Source organism: Zootoca vivipara, chromosome 16 (assembly GCF_965207765.1).
Source record: "Zootoca vivipara chromosome 16, rZooViv2.hap1.1, whole genome shotgun sequence".
NCBI classification, from domain to species: Eukaryota; Metazoa; Chordata; class Lepidosauria; order Squamata; family Lacertidae; genus Zootoca; species Zootoca vivipara.
The window spans coordinates 2,616,963-2,632,251 of NC_142599.1; positions in this window are offsets into that span (position 1 = coordinate 2,616,963).

Here is a 15,289-nt window from a genome sequence, read left to right on the forward strand (position 1 = left end):
GTGAGCATGCAGTTCTACTCAAGAGTAAGCAACTAAGCGAAATAAAGCCATGGAACGCTTATTTGCCTTCTATCTATGCATTCTGACACTCCAACAATGTGTTTTGCTTCAATTTGACTCATTTGACATAGGTGCGTATTCCTGGAGTGAATATGCAGTTCTACTCAAGAGTAAGCAACTAAGCGAAATAAAGCCATGGAACGCTTATTTGCCTTCTATCTATGCATTCTGACACTCCAACAATGTGTTTTGCTTCAATTTGACTCATTTGACAAATGTGCTTATTCCTGGAGTGAATAAGCAGTTCTACTCCAGAGTAAGCAACTAAGCGAAATAAAGCCATGGAACGCTTATTTGCCTTCTTTCTATGCATTCTGACACTCCAACAATGTGTTTTGCTTCAATTTGACTCATTTTACAAAGGTGCTTTTTTCCTCGAGTGAGCATGCAGTTCTACTCAAGAGTAAGCAACTAAGCGAAATAAAGCCATGGAACGCTTATTTGCCTTCTATCTATGCATTCTGACACTCCAACAATGTGTTCTGCTTCAATTTGACTCATTTTAGAAAGGTGCTTATTCCTGGAGTGAATATGCAGTTCTACTCAAGAGTAAGCAACTAAGCGAAATAAAGCCATGGAACGCTTATTTGCCATCGATCTATGCATTCTGACACTCCAACAATGTGTTCTGCTTCAATTTGACTCATTTTAGAAAGGTGCTTATTCCTGGAGTGAATATGCAGTTCTACTCAAGAGTAAGCAACTAAGCGAAATAAAGCCATGGAAGGCTTATTTGCCTTCTTTCTATGCATTCTGACACTCCAACAATGTGTTTTGCTTCATTTTGACTCATTTGACAAAGGTGCTTATTCCTGGAGTGAATATGCAGTTCTACTCAAGAGTAAGCAACTAAGCGAAATAAAGCCATGGAACGCTTATTTGCCTTCTATCTATGCATTCTGATACTCCAACAATGTGTTTTGCTTCAATTTGACTCATTTTACAAAGGTGCTTATTCCTGGAGTGAATATGCAGTTCTACTCAAGAGTAAGCAACTAAGCGAAATAAAGCCATGGAACGCTTATTTGCCTTCTATCTATGCATCCTGACACTCCAACAATGTATTCTGCTTCAATTTGACTCATTTGACAAAGGTGCTTATTCCTGGAGTGAATATGCAGTTCTACTCAAGAGTAAGCAACTAAGCGAAATAAAGCCATGGAACGCTTATTTGCCTTCTATCTATGCATTCTGACACTCCAACAATGTGTTTTGCTTCAATTTGACTCATTTGACAAAGGTGCTTATTCCTGGAGTGAATATGCAGTTCTACTCAAGAGTAAGCAACTAAGCGAAATAAAGCCATGGAACGCTTATTTGCCTTCTATCTATGCATTCTGACACTCCAACAATGTGTTTTGCTTCAATTTGACTCATTTTACAAAGGTGCTTATTCCTGGAGTGAATATGCAGTTCTACTCAAGAGTAAGCAACTAAGCGAAATAAAGCCATGGAACGCTTATTTGCCTTCTATCTATGCATTCTGACACTCCAACAATGTGTTTTGCTTCAATTTGACTCATTTGACAAATGTGCTTATTCCTGGAGTGAATATGCAGTTCTACTCAAGAGTAAGCAACTAAGCGAAATAAAGCCATGGAACGCTTATTTGCCTTCTATCTATGCATTCTGACACTCCAACAATGTGTTTTGCTTCAATTTGACTCATTTGACAAATGTGCTTATTCCTGGAGTGAATATGCAGTTCTACTCAAGAGTAAGCAACTAAGCGAAATAAAGCCATGGAACGCTTATTTGCCTTCTATCTATGCATTCTGACACTCCAACAATGTGTTTTGCTTCAGTTTGACTCATTTGACAAAGGTGCTTATTCCTGGAGTGAATATGCAGTTCTACTCAAGAGTAAGCAACTAAGCGAAATAAAGCCATGGAACGCTTATTTGCCTTCTATCTATGCATCCTCACACTCCAACAATGTGTTTTGCTTCAATTTGACTCATTTGACAAAGGTGCTTATTCCTGGAGTGAATATGCAGTTCTACTCAAGAGTAAGCAACTAAGCGAAATAAAGCCATGGAACGCTTATTTGCCTTCTATCTATGCATTCTGACACTCCAACAATGTGTTTTGCTTCAGTTTGACTCATTTTACAAAGGTGCTTATTCCTGGAGTGAATATGCAGTTCTACTCAAGAGTAAGCAACTAAGCGAAATAAAGCCATGGAACGCTTATTTGCCTTCTATCTATGCATCCTCACACTCCAACAATGTGTTTTGCTTCAATTTGACTCATTTGACAAAGGTGCTTATTCCTGGAGTGAATATGCAGTTCTACTCAAGAGTAAGCAACTAAGCGAAATAAAGCCATGGAACGCTTATTTGCCTTCTATCTTTGCATTCTGACACTCCAACAATGTGTTCTGCTTCAATTTGACTCATTTTACAAAGGTGCGTATTCCTGGAGTGAATATGCAGTTCTACTCAAGAGTAAGGAAGTAAGCGAAATAAAGCCATGGAACGCTTATTTGCCTTCTATCTATGCATTCTGACACTCCAACAATGTGTTTTGCTTCAGTTTGACTCATTTGACAAAGGTGCTTATTCCTGGAGTGAATATGCAGTTCTACTCAAGAGTAAGCAACTAAGCGAAATAAAGCCATGGAACGCTTATTTGCCTTCTATCTATGCATCCTCACACTCCAACAATGTGTTTTGCTTCAATTTGACTCATTTGACAAAGGTGCTTATTCCTGGAGTGAATATGCAGTTCTACTCAAGAGTAAGCAACTAAGCGAAATAAAGCCATGGAACGCTTATTTGCCTTCTATCTATGCATTCTGACACTCCAACAATGTGTTTTGCTTCAGTTTGACTCATTTTACAAAGGTGCTTATTCCTGGAGTGAATATGCAGTTCTACTCAAGAGTAAGCAACTAAGCGAAATAAAGCCATGGAACGCTTATTTGCCTTCTATCTATGCATCCTCACACTCCAACAATGTGTTTTGCTTCAATTTGACTCATTTGACAAAGGTGCTTATTCCTGGAGTGAATATGCAGTTCTACTCAAGAGTAAGCAACTAAGCGAAATAAAGCCATGGAACGCTTATTTGCCTTCTATCTATGCATTCTGACACTCCAACAATGTGTTTTGCTTCAATTTGACTCATTTGACAAATGTGCTTATTCCTGGAGTGAATATGCAGTTCTACTCAAGAGTAAGCAACTAAGCGAAATAAAGCCATGGAACGCTTATTTGCCTTCTATCTATGCATTCTGACACTCCAACAATGTGTTCTGCTTCAATTTGACTCATTTTACAAAGGTGCTTATTCCTGGAGTGAATATGCAGTTCTACTCAAGAGTAAGCAACTAAGCGAAATAAAGCCATGGAACGCTTATTTGCCTTCTATCTATGCATCCTGACACTCCAACAATGTGTTTTGCTTCAATTTGACTCATTTGACAAATGTGCTTATTCCTGGAGTGAATATGCAGTTCTACTCAAGAGTAAGCAACTAAGCGAAATAAAGCCATGGAACGCTTATTTGCCTTCTATCTATGCATTCTGACACTCCAACAATGTGTTTTGCTTCAATTTGACTCATTTTACAAAGGTGCTTATTCCTGGAGTGAATATGCAGTTCTACTCAAGAGTAAGCAACTAAGCGAAATAAAGCCATGGAACGCTTATATGCCTTCTATCTATGCATTCTGACACTCCAACAATGTGTTTTGCTTCAATTTGACTCATTTGACATAGGTGCGTATTCCTGGAGTGAATATGCAGTTCTACTCAAGAGTAAGCAACTAAGCGAAATAAAGCCATGGAACGCTTATTTGCCTTCTATCTATGCATTTTGACACTCCAACAATGTGTTTTGCTTCAATTTGACTCATTTGACAAATGTGCTTATTCCTGGAGTGAATAAGCAGTTCTACTCCAGAGTAAGCAACTAAGCGAAATAAAGCCATGGAACGCTTATTTGCCTTCTTTCTATGCATTCTGACACTCCAACAATGTGTTTTGCTTCAATTTGACTCATTTTACAAAGGTGCTTTTTTCCTCGAGTGAGCATGCAGTTCTACTCAAGAGTAAGCAACTAAGCGAAATAAAGCCATGGAACGCTTATTTGCCTTCTATCTATGCATTCTGACACTCCAACAATGTGTTTTGCTTCAATTTGACTCATTTGAAATAGGTGCGTATTCCTGGAGTGAATATGCAGTTCTACTCAAGAGTAAGCAACTAAGCGAAATAAAGCCATGGAACGCTTATTTGCCTTCTATCTATGCATTCTGACAATCCAACAATGTGTTCTGCTTCAATTTGACTCATTTTACAAAGGTGCGTATTCCTGGAGTGAATATGCAGTTCTACTCAAGAGTAAGCAACTAAGCGAAATAAAGCCATGGAACGCTTATTTGCCTTCTATCTATGCATTTTGACACTCCAACAATGTGTTCTGCTTCAATTTGACTCATTTTACAAAGGTGCGTATTCCTGGAGTGAATATGCAGTTCTACTCAAGAGTAAGCAACTAAGCGAAATAAAGCCATGGAACGCTTATTTGCCTTCTTTCTATGCATTTTGACACTCCAACAATGTGTTTTGCTTCAATTTGACTCATTTGACAAAGGTGCTTATTCCTGGAGTGAATATGCAGTTCTACTCAAGAGTAAGCAACTAAGCGAAATAAAGCCATGGAACGCTTATTTGCCTTCTTTCTATGCATTCTGACACTCCAACAATGTGTTTTGCTTCAATTTGACTCATTTTACAAAGGTGCTTTTTTCCTCGAGTGAGCATGCAGTTCTACTCAAGAGTAAGCAACCAAGCGAAATAAAGCCATGGAACGCTTATTTGCCTTCTATCTATGCATTCTGACACTCCAACAATGTGTTTTGCTTCAATTTGACTCATTTTACAAAGGTGCTTTTTTCCTCGAGTGAGCATGCAGTTCTACTCAAGAGTAAGCAACTAAGCGAAATAAAGCCATGGAACGCTTATTTGCCTTCTATCTATGCATTCTGACACTCCAACAATGTGTTTTGCTTCAATTTGACTCATTTGACATAGGTGCGTATTCCTGGAGTGAATATGCAGTTCTACTCAAGAGTAAGCAACTAAGCGAAATAAAGCCATGGAACGCTTATTTGCCTTCTATCTATGCATTCTGACACTCCAACAATGTGTTTTGCTTCAATTTGACTCATTTGACAAATGTGCTTATTCCTGGAGTGAATATGCAGTTCTACTCAAGAGTAAGCAACTAAGCGAAATAAAGCCATGGAACGCTTATTTGCCTTCTATCTATGCATTCTGACACTCCAACAATGTGTTTTGCTTCAATTTGACTCATTTGACAAATGTGCTTATTCCTGGAGTGAATATGCAGTTCTACTCAAGAGTAAGCAACTAAGCGAAATAAAGCCATGGAACGCTTATTTGCCTTCTATCTATGCATTCTGACACTCCAACAATGTGTTTTGCTTCAATTTGACTCATTTTACAAAGGTGCTTATTCCTGGAGTGAATATGCAGTTCTACTCAAGAGTAAGCAACTAAGCGAAATAAAGCCATGGAACGCTTATTTGCCTTCTTTCTATGCATTCTGACACTCCAACAATGTGTTTTGCTTCAATTTGACTCATTTTACAAAGGTGCTTTTTTCCTCGAGTGAGCATGCAGTTCTACTCAAGAGTAAGCAACTAAGCGAAATAAAGCCATGGAACGCTTATTTGCCTTCTATCTATGCATTCTGACACTCCAACAATGTGTTTTGCTTCAATTTGACTCATTTGACATAGGTGCGTATTCCTGGAGTGAATATGCAGTTCTACTCAAGAGTAAGCAACTAAGCGAAATAAAGCCATGGAACGCTTATTTGCCTTCTATCTATGCATCCTGACACTCCAACAATGTGTTCTGCTTCAATTTGACTCATTTGACAAAGGTGCTTATTCCTGGAGTGAATATGCAGTTCTACTCAAGAGTAAGCAACTAAGCGAAATAAAGCCATGGAACGCTTATTTGCCTTCTATCTATGCATTCTGACACTCCAACAATGTGTTTTGCTTCAATTTGACTCATTTGAAATAGGCGCGTATTCCTGGAGTGAATATGCAGTTCTACTCAAGAGTAAGCAACTAAGCGAAATAAAGCCATGGAACGCTTATTTGCCTTCTATCTATGCATTCTGACAATCCAACAATGTGTTCTGCTTCAATTTGACTCATTTTACAAAGGTGCGTATTCCTGGAGTGAATATGCAGTTCTACTCAAGAGTAAGCAACTAAGCGAAATAAAGCCATGGAACGCTTATTTGCCTTCTTTCTATGCATTTTGACACTCCAACAATGTGTTTTGCTTCAATTTGACTCATTTGACAAAGGTGCTTATTCCTGGAGTGAATATGCAGTTCTACTCAAGAGTAAGCAACTAAGCGAAATAAAGCCATGGAACGCTTATTTGCCTTCTTTCTATGCATTCTGACACTCCAACAATGTGTTTTGCTTCAATTTGACTCATTTTACAAAGGTGCTTTTTTCCTCGAGTGAGCATGCAGTTCTACTCAAGAGTAAGCAACCAAGCGAAATAAAGCCATGGAACGCTTATTTGCCTTCTATCTATGCATTCGGACACTCCAACAATGTGTTTTGCTTCAATTTGACTCATTTTACAAAGGTGCTTTTTTCCTCGAGTGAGCATGCAGTTCTACTCAAGAGTAAGCAACTAAGCGAAATAAAGCCATGGAACGCTTATTTGCCTTCTATCTATGCATTCTGACACTCCAACAATGTGTTTTGCTTCAATTTGACTCATTTGACATAGGTGCGTATTCCTGGAGTGAATATGCAGTTCTACTCAAGAGTAAGCAACTAAGCGAAATAAAGCCATGGAACGCTTATTTGCCTTCTATCTATGCATTCTGACACTCCAACAATGTGTTTTGCTTCAATTTGACTCATTTGACAAATGTGCTTATTCCTGGAGTGAATATGCAGTTCTACTCAAGAGTAAGCAACTAAGCGAAATAAAGCCATGGAACGCTTATTTGCCTTCTATCTATGCATTCTGACACTCCAACAATGTGTTTTGCTTCAATTTGACTCATTTGACAAATGTGCTTATTCCTGGAGTGAATATGCAGTTCTACTCAAGAGTAAGCAACTAAGCGAAATAAAGCCATGGAACGCTTATTTGCCTTCTATCTATGCATTCTGACACTCCAACAATGTGTTTTGCTTCAATTTGACTCATTTTACAAAGGTGCTTATTCCTGGAGTGAATATGCAGTTCTACTCAAGAGTAAGCAACTAAGCGAAATAAAGCCATGGAACGCTTATTTGCCTTCTTTCTATGCATTCTGACACTCCAACAATGTGTTTTGCTTCAATTTGACTCATTTTACAAAGGTGCTTTTTTCCTCGAGTGAGCATGCAGTTCTACTCAAGAGTAAGCAACTAAGCGAAATAAAGCCATGGAACGCTTATTTGCCTTCTATCTATGCATTCTGACACTCCAACAATGTGTTTTGCTTCAATTTGACTCATTTGACATAGGTGCGTATTCCTGGAGTGAATATGCAGTTCTACTCAAGAGTAAGCAACTAAGCGAAATAAAGCCATGGAACGCTTATTTGCCTTCTATCTATGCATTCTGACACTCCAACAATGTGTTTTGCTTCAATTTGACTCATTTGACAAATGTGCTTATTCCTGGAGTGAATAAGCAGTTCTACTCCAGAGTAAGCAACTAAGCGAAATAAAGCCATGGAACGCTTATTTGCCTTCTTTCTATGCATTCTGACACTCCAACAATGTGTTTTGCTTCAATTTGACTCATTTTACAAAGGTGCTTTTTTCCTCGAGTGAGCATGCAGTTCTACTCAAGAGTAAGCAACTAAGCGAAATAAAGCCATGGAACGCTTATTTGCCTTCTATCTATGCATTCTGACACTCCAACAATGTGTTCTGCTTCAATTTGACTCATTTTAGAAAGGTGCTTATTCCTGGAGTGAATATGCAGTTCTACTCAAGAGTAAGCAACTAAGCGAAATAAAGCCATGGAACGCTTATTTGCCATCGATCTATGCATTCTGACACTCCAACAATGTGTTCTGCTTCAATTTGACTCATTTTAGAAAGGTGCTTATTCCTGGAGTGAATATGCAGTTCTACTCAAGAGTAAGCAACTAAGCGAAATAAAGCCATGGAAGGCTTATTTGCCTTCTTTCTATGCATTCTGACACTCCAACAATGTGTTTTGCTTCATTTTGACTCATTTGACAAAGGTGCTTATTCCTGGAGTGAATATGCAGTTCTACTCAAGAGTAAGCAACTAAGCGAAATAAAGCCATGGAACGCTTATTTGCCTTCTATCTATGCATTCTGATACTCCAACAATGTGTTTTGCTTCAATTTGACTCATTTTACAAAGGTGCTTATTCCTGGAGTGAATATGCAGTTCTACTCAAGAGTAAGCAACTAAGCGAAATAAAGCCATGGAACGCTTATTTGCCTTCTATCTATGCATTCTGACACTCCAACAATGTGTTTTGCTTCAATTTGACTCATTTTACAAAGGTGCTTATTCCTGGAGTGAATATGCAGTTCTACTCAAGAGTAAGCAACTAAGCGAAATAAAGCCATGGAACGCTTATTTGCCTTCTATCTATGCATTCTGACACTCCAACAATGTGTTTTGCTTCAATTTGACTCATTTGACAAATGTGCTTATTCCTGGAGTGAATATGCAGTTCTACTCAAGAGTAAGCAACTAAGCGAAATAAAGCCATGGAACGCTTATTTGCCTTCTATCTATGCATTCTGACACTCCAACAATGTGTTTTGCTTCAATTTGACTCATTTGACAAATGTGCTTATTCCTGGAGTGAATATGCAGTTCTACTCAAGAGTAAGCAACTAAGCGAAATAAAGCCATGGAACGCTTATTTGCCTTCTATCTATGCATTCTGACACTCCAACAATGTGTTTTGCTTCAGTTTGACTCATTTGACAAAGGTGCTTATTCCTGGAGTGAATATGCAGTTCTACTCAAGAGTAAGCAACTAAGCGAAATAAAGCCATGGAACGCTTATTTGCCTTCTATCTATGCATCCTCACACTCCAACAATGTGTTTTGCTTCAATTTGACTCATTTGACAAAGGTGCTTATTCCTGGAGTGAATATGCAGTTCTACTCAAGAGTAAGCAACTAAGCGAAATAAAGCCATGGAACGCTTATTTGCCTTCTATCTATGCATTCTGACACTCCAACAATGTGTTTTGCTTCAGTTTGACTCATTTTACAAAGGTGCTTATTCCTGGAGTGAATATGCAGTTCTACTCAAGAGTAAGCAACTAAGCGAAATAAAGCCATGGAACGCTTATTTGCCTTCTATCTATGCATCCTCACACTCCAACAATGTGTTTTGCTTCAATTTGACTCATTTGACAAAGGTGCTTATTCCTGGAGTGAATATGCAGTTCTACTCAAGAGTAAGCAACTAAGCGAAATAAAGCCATGGAACGCTTATTTGCCTTCTATCTTTGCATTCTGACACTCCAACAATGTGTTCTGCTTCAATTTGACTCATTTTACAAAGGTGCGTATTCCTGGAGTGAATATGCAGTTCTACTCAAGAGTAAGCAAGTAAGCGAAATAAAGCCATGGAACGCTTATTTGCCTTCTATCTATGCATTCTGACACTCCAACAATGTGTTTTGCTTCAGTTTGACTCATTTGACAAAGGTGCTTATTCCTGGAGTGAATATGCAGTTCTACTCAAGAGTAAGCAACTAAGCGAAATAAAGCCATGGAACGCTTATTTGCCTTCTATCTATGCATCCTCACACTCCAACAATGTGTTTTGCTTCAATTTGACTCATTTGACAAAGGTGCTTATTCCTGGAGTGAATATGCAGTTCTACTCAAGAGTAAGCAACTAAGCGAAATAAAGCCATGGAACGCTTATTTGCCTTCTATCTATGCATTCTGACACTCCAACAATGTGTTTTGCTTCAGTTTGACTCATTTTACAAAGGTGCTTATTCCTGGAGTGAATATGCAGTTCTACTCAAGAGTAAGCAACTAAGCGAAATAAAGCCATGGAACGCTTATTTGCCTTCTATCTATGCATCCTCACACTCCAACAATGTGTTTTGCTTCAATTTGACTCATTTGACAAAGGTGCTTATTCCTGGAGTGAATATGCAGTTCTACTCAAGAGTAAGCAACTAAGCGAAATAAAGCCATGGAACGCTTATTTGCCTTCTATCTTTGCATTCTGACACTCCAACAATGTGTTCTGCTTCAATTTGACTCATTTTACAAAGGTGCGTATTCCTGGAGTGAATATGCAGTTCTACTCAAGAGTAAGCAAGTAAGCGAAATAAAGCCATGGAACGCTTATTTGCCTTCTATCTATGCATTCTGACACTCCAACAATGTGTTTTGCTTCAGTTTGACTCATTTGACAAAGGTGCTTATTCCTGGAGTGAATATGCAGTTCTACTCAAGAGTAAGCAACTAAGCGAAATAAAGCCATGGAACGCTTATTTGCCTTCTATCTATGCATCCTCACACTCCAACAATGTGTTTTGCTTCAATTTGACTCATTTGACAAAGGTGCTTATTCCTGGAGTGAATATGCAGTTCTACTCAAGAGTAAGCAACTAAGCGAAATAAAGCCATGGAACGCTTATTTGCCTTCTATCTATGCATTCTGACACTCCAACAATGTGTTTTGCTTCAGTTTGACTCATTTTACAAAGGTGCTTATTCCTGGAGTGAATATGCAGTTCTACTCAAGAGTAAGCAACTAAGCGAAATAAAGCCATGGAACGCTTATTTGCCTTCTATCTATGCATCCTCACACTCCAACAATGTGTTTTGCTTCAATTTGACTCATTTGACAAAGGTGCTTATTCCTGGAGTGAATATGCAGTTCTACTCAAGAGTAAGCAACTAAGCGAAATAAAGCCATGGAACGCTTATTTGCCTTCTATCTATGCATTCTGACACTCCAACAATGTGTTTTGCTTCAATTTGACTCATTTGACAAATGTGCTTATTCCTGGAGTGAATATGCAGTTCTACTCAAGAGTAAGCAACTAAGCGAAATAAAGCCATGGAACGCTTATTTGCCTTCTATCTATGCATTCTGACACTCCAACAATGTGTTCTGCTTCAATTTGACTCATTTTACAAAGGTGCTTATTCCTGGAGTGAATATGCAGTTCTACTCAAGAGTAAGCAACTAAGCGAAATAAAGCCATGGAACGCTTATTTGCCTTCTATCTATGCATCCTGACACTCCAACAATGTGTTTTGCTTCAATTTGACTCATTTGACAAATGTGCTTATTCCTGGAGTGAATATGCAGTTCTACTCAAGAGTAAGCAACTAAGCGAAATAAAGCCATGGAACGCTTATTTGCCTTCTATCTATGCATTCTGACACTCCAACAATGTGTTTTGCTTCAATTTGACTCATTTTACAAAGGTGCTTATTCCTGGAGTGAATATGCAGTTCTACTCAAGAGTAAGCAACTAAGCGAAATAAAGCCATGGAACGCTTATATGCCTTCTATCTATGCATTCTGACACTCCAACAATGTGTTTTGCTTCAATTTGACTCATTTGACATAGGTGCGTATTCCTGGAGTGAATATGCAGTTCTACTCAAGAGTAAGCAACTAAGCGAAATAAAGCCATGGAACGCTTATTTGCCTTCTATCTATGCATTTTGACACTCCAACAATGTGTTTTGCTTCAATTTGACTCATTTGACAAATGTGCTTATTCCTGGAGTGAATAAGCAGTTCTACTCCAGAGTAAGCAACTAAGCGAAATAAAGCCATGGAACGCTTACTTGCCTTCTTTCTATGCATTCTGACACTCCAACAATGTGTTTTGCTTCAATTTGACTCATTTTACAAAGGTGCTTTTTTCCTCGAGTGAGCATGCAGTTCTACTCAAGAGTAAGCAACTAAGCGAAATAAAGCCATGGAACGCTTATTTGCCTTCTATCTATGCATTCTGACACTCCAACAATGTGTTTTGCTTCAATTTGACTCATTTGAAATAGGTGCGTATTCCTGGAGTGAATATGCAGTTCTACTCAAGAGTAAGCAACTAAGCGAAATAAAGCCATGGAACGCTTATTTGCCTTCTATCTATGCATTCTGACAATCCAACAATGTGTTCTGCTTCAATTTGACTCATTTTACAAAGGTGCGTATTCCTGGAGTGAATATGCAGTTCTACTCAAGAGTAAGCAACTAAGCGAAATAAAGCCATGGAACGCTTATTTGCCTTCTATCTATGCATTTTGACACTCCAACAATGTGTTTTGCTTCAATTTGACTCATTTGACAAAGGTGCTTATTCCTGGAGTGAATATGCAGTTCTACTCAAGAGTAAGCAACTAAGCGAAATAAAGCCATGGAACGCTTATTTGCCTTCTTTCTATGCATTCTGACACTCCAACAATGTGTTTTGCTTCAATTTGACTCATTTTACAAAGGTGCTTTTTTCCTCGAGTGAGCATGCAGTTCTACTCAAGAGTAAGCAACCAAGCGAAATAAAGCCATGGAACGCTTATTTGCCTTCTATCTATGCATTCTGACACTCCAACAATGTGTTTTGCTTCAATTTGACTCATTTGACATAGGTGCGTATTCCTGGAGTGAATATGCAGTTCTACTCAAGAGTAAGCAACTAAGCGAAATAAAGCCATGGAACGCTTATTTGCCTTCTATCTATGCATTCTGACACTCCAACAATGTGTTTTGCTTCAATTTGACTCATTTGACAAATGTGCTTATTCCTGGAGTGAATAAGCAGTTCTACTCCAGAGTAAGCAACTAAGCGAAATAAAGCCATGGAACGCTTATTTGCCTCCTATCTATGCATTCTGACACTCCAACAATGTGTTTTGCTTCAATTTGACTCATTTGACATAGGTGCGTATTCCTGGAGTGAATATGCAGTTCTACTCAAGAGTAAGCAACTAAGCGAAATAAAGCCATGGAACGCTTATTTGCCTTCTATCTATGCATCCTGACACTCCAACAATGTGTTCTGCTTCAATTTGACTCATTTGACAAAGGTGCTTATTCCTGGAGTGAATATGCAGTTCTACTCAAGAGTAAGCAACTAAGCGAAATAAAGCCATGGAACGCTTATTTGCCTTCTATCTATGCATTCTGACACTCCAACAATGTGTTTTGCTTCAATTTGACTCATTTGAAATAGGTGCGTATTCCTGGAGTGAATATGCAGTTCTACTCAAGAGTAAGCAACTAAGCGAAATAAAGCCATGGAACGCTTATTTGCCTTCTATCTATGCATTCTGACAATCCAACAATGTGTTCTGCTTCAATTTGACTCATTTTACAAAGGTGCGTATTCCTGGAGTGAATATGCAGTTCTACTCAAGAGTAAGCAACTAAGCGAAATAAAGCCATGGAACGCTTATTTGCCTTCTTTCTATGCATTTTGACACTCCAACAATGTGTTTTGCTTCAATTTGACTCATTTGACAAAGGTGCTTATTCCTGGAGTGAATATGCAGTTCTACTCAAGAGTAAGCAACTAAGCGAAATAAAGCCATGGAACGCTTATTTGCCTTCTTTCTATGCATTCTGACACTCCAACAATGTGTTTTGCTTCAATTTGACTCATTTTACAAAGGTGCTTTTTTCCTCGAGTGAGCATGCAGTTCTACTCAAGAGTAAGCAACCAAGCGAAATAAAGCCATGGAACGCTTATTTGCCTTCTATCTATGCATTCTGACACTCCAACAATGTGTTTTGCTTCAATTTGACTCATTTTACAAAGGTGCTTTTTTCCTCGAGTGAGCATGCAGTTCTACTCAAGAGTAAGCAACTAAGCGAAATAAAGCCATGGAACGCTTATTTGCCTTCTATCTATGCATTCTGACACTCCAACAATGTGTTTTGCTTCAATTTGACTCATTTGACATAGGTGCGTATTCCTGGAGTGAATATGCAGTTCTACTCAAGAGTAAGCAACTAAGCGAAATAAAGCCATGGAACGCTTATTTGCCTTCTATCTATGCATTCTGACACTCCAACAATGTGTTTTGCTTCAATTTGACTCATTTGACAAATGTGCTTATTCCTGGAGTGAATAAGCAGTTCTACTCCAGAGTAAGCAACTAAGCGAAATAAAGCCATGGAACGCTTATTTGCCTTCTATCTATGCATTCTGACACTCCAACAATGTGTTTTGCTTCAATTTGACTCATTTGACAAAGGTGCTTTTTTCCTCGAGTGAGCATGCAGTTCTACTCAAGAGTAAGCAACTAAGCGAAATAAAGCCATGGAACGCTTATTTGCCTTCTATCTATGCATTCTGACACTCCAACAATGTGTTCTGCTTCAATTTGACTCATTTTAGAAAGGTGCTTATTCCTGGAGTGAATATGCAGTTCTACTCAAGAGTAAGCAACTAAGCGAAATAAAGCCATGGAACGCTTATTTGCCATCGATCTATGCATTCTGACACTCCAACAATGTGTTCTGCTTCAATTTGACTCATTTTAGAAAGGTGCTTATTCCTGGAGTGAATATGCAGTTCTACTCAAGAGTAAGCAACTAAGCGAAATAAAGCCATGGAAGGCTTATTTGCCTTCTTTCTATGCATTCTGACACTCCAACAATGTGTTTTGCTTCATTTTGACTCATTTGACAAAGGTGCTTATTCCTGGAGTGAATATGCAGTTCTACTCAAGAGTAAGCAACTAAGCGAAATAAAGCCATGGAACGCTTATTTGCCTTCTATCTATGCATTCTGATACTCCAACAATGTGTTTTGCTTCAATTTGACTCATTTTACAAAGGTGCTTATTCCTGGAGTGAATATGCAGTTCTACTCCAGAGTAAGCAACTAAGCGAAATAAAGCCATGGAACGCTTATTTGCCTTCTATCTATGCATTCTGACACTCCAACAATGTGTTTTGCTTCAATTTGACTCATTTGACAAAGGTGCTTTTTTCCTCGAGTGAGCATGCAGTTCTACTCAAGAGTAAGCAACTAAGCGAAATAAAGCCATGGAACGCTTATTTGCCTTCTATCTATGCATTCTGACACTCCAACAATGTGTTCTGCTTCAATTTGACTCATTTTAGAAAGGTGCTTATTCCTGGAGTGAATATGCAGTTCTACTCAAGAGTAAGCAACTAAGCGAAATAAAGCCATGGAACGCTTATTTGCCATCGATCTATGCATTCTGACACT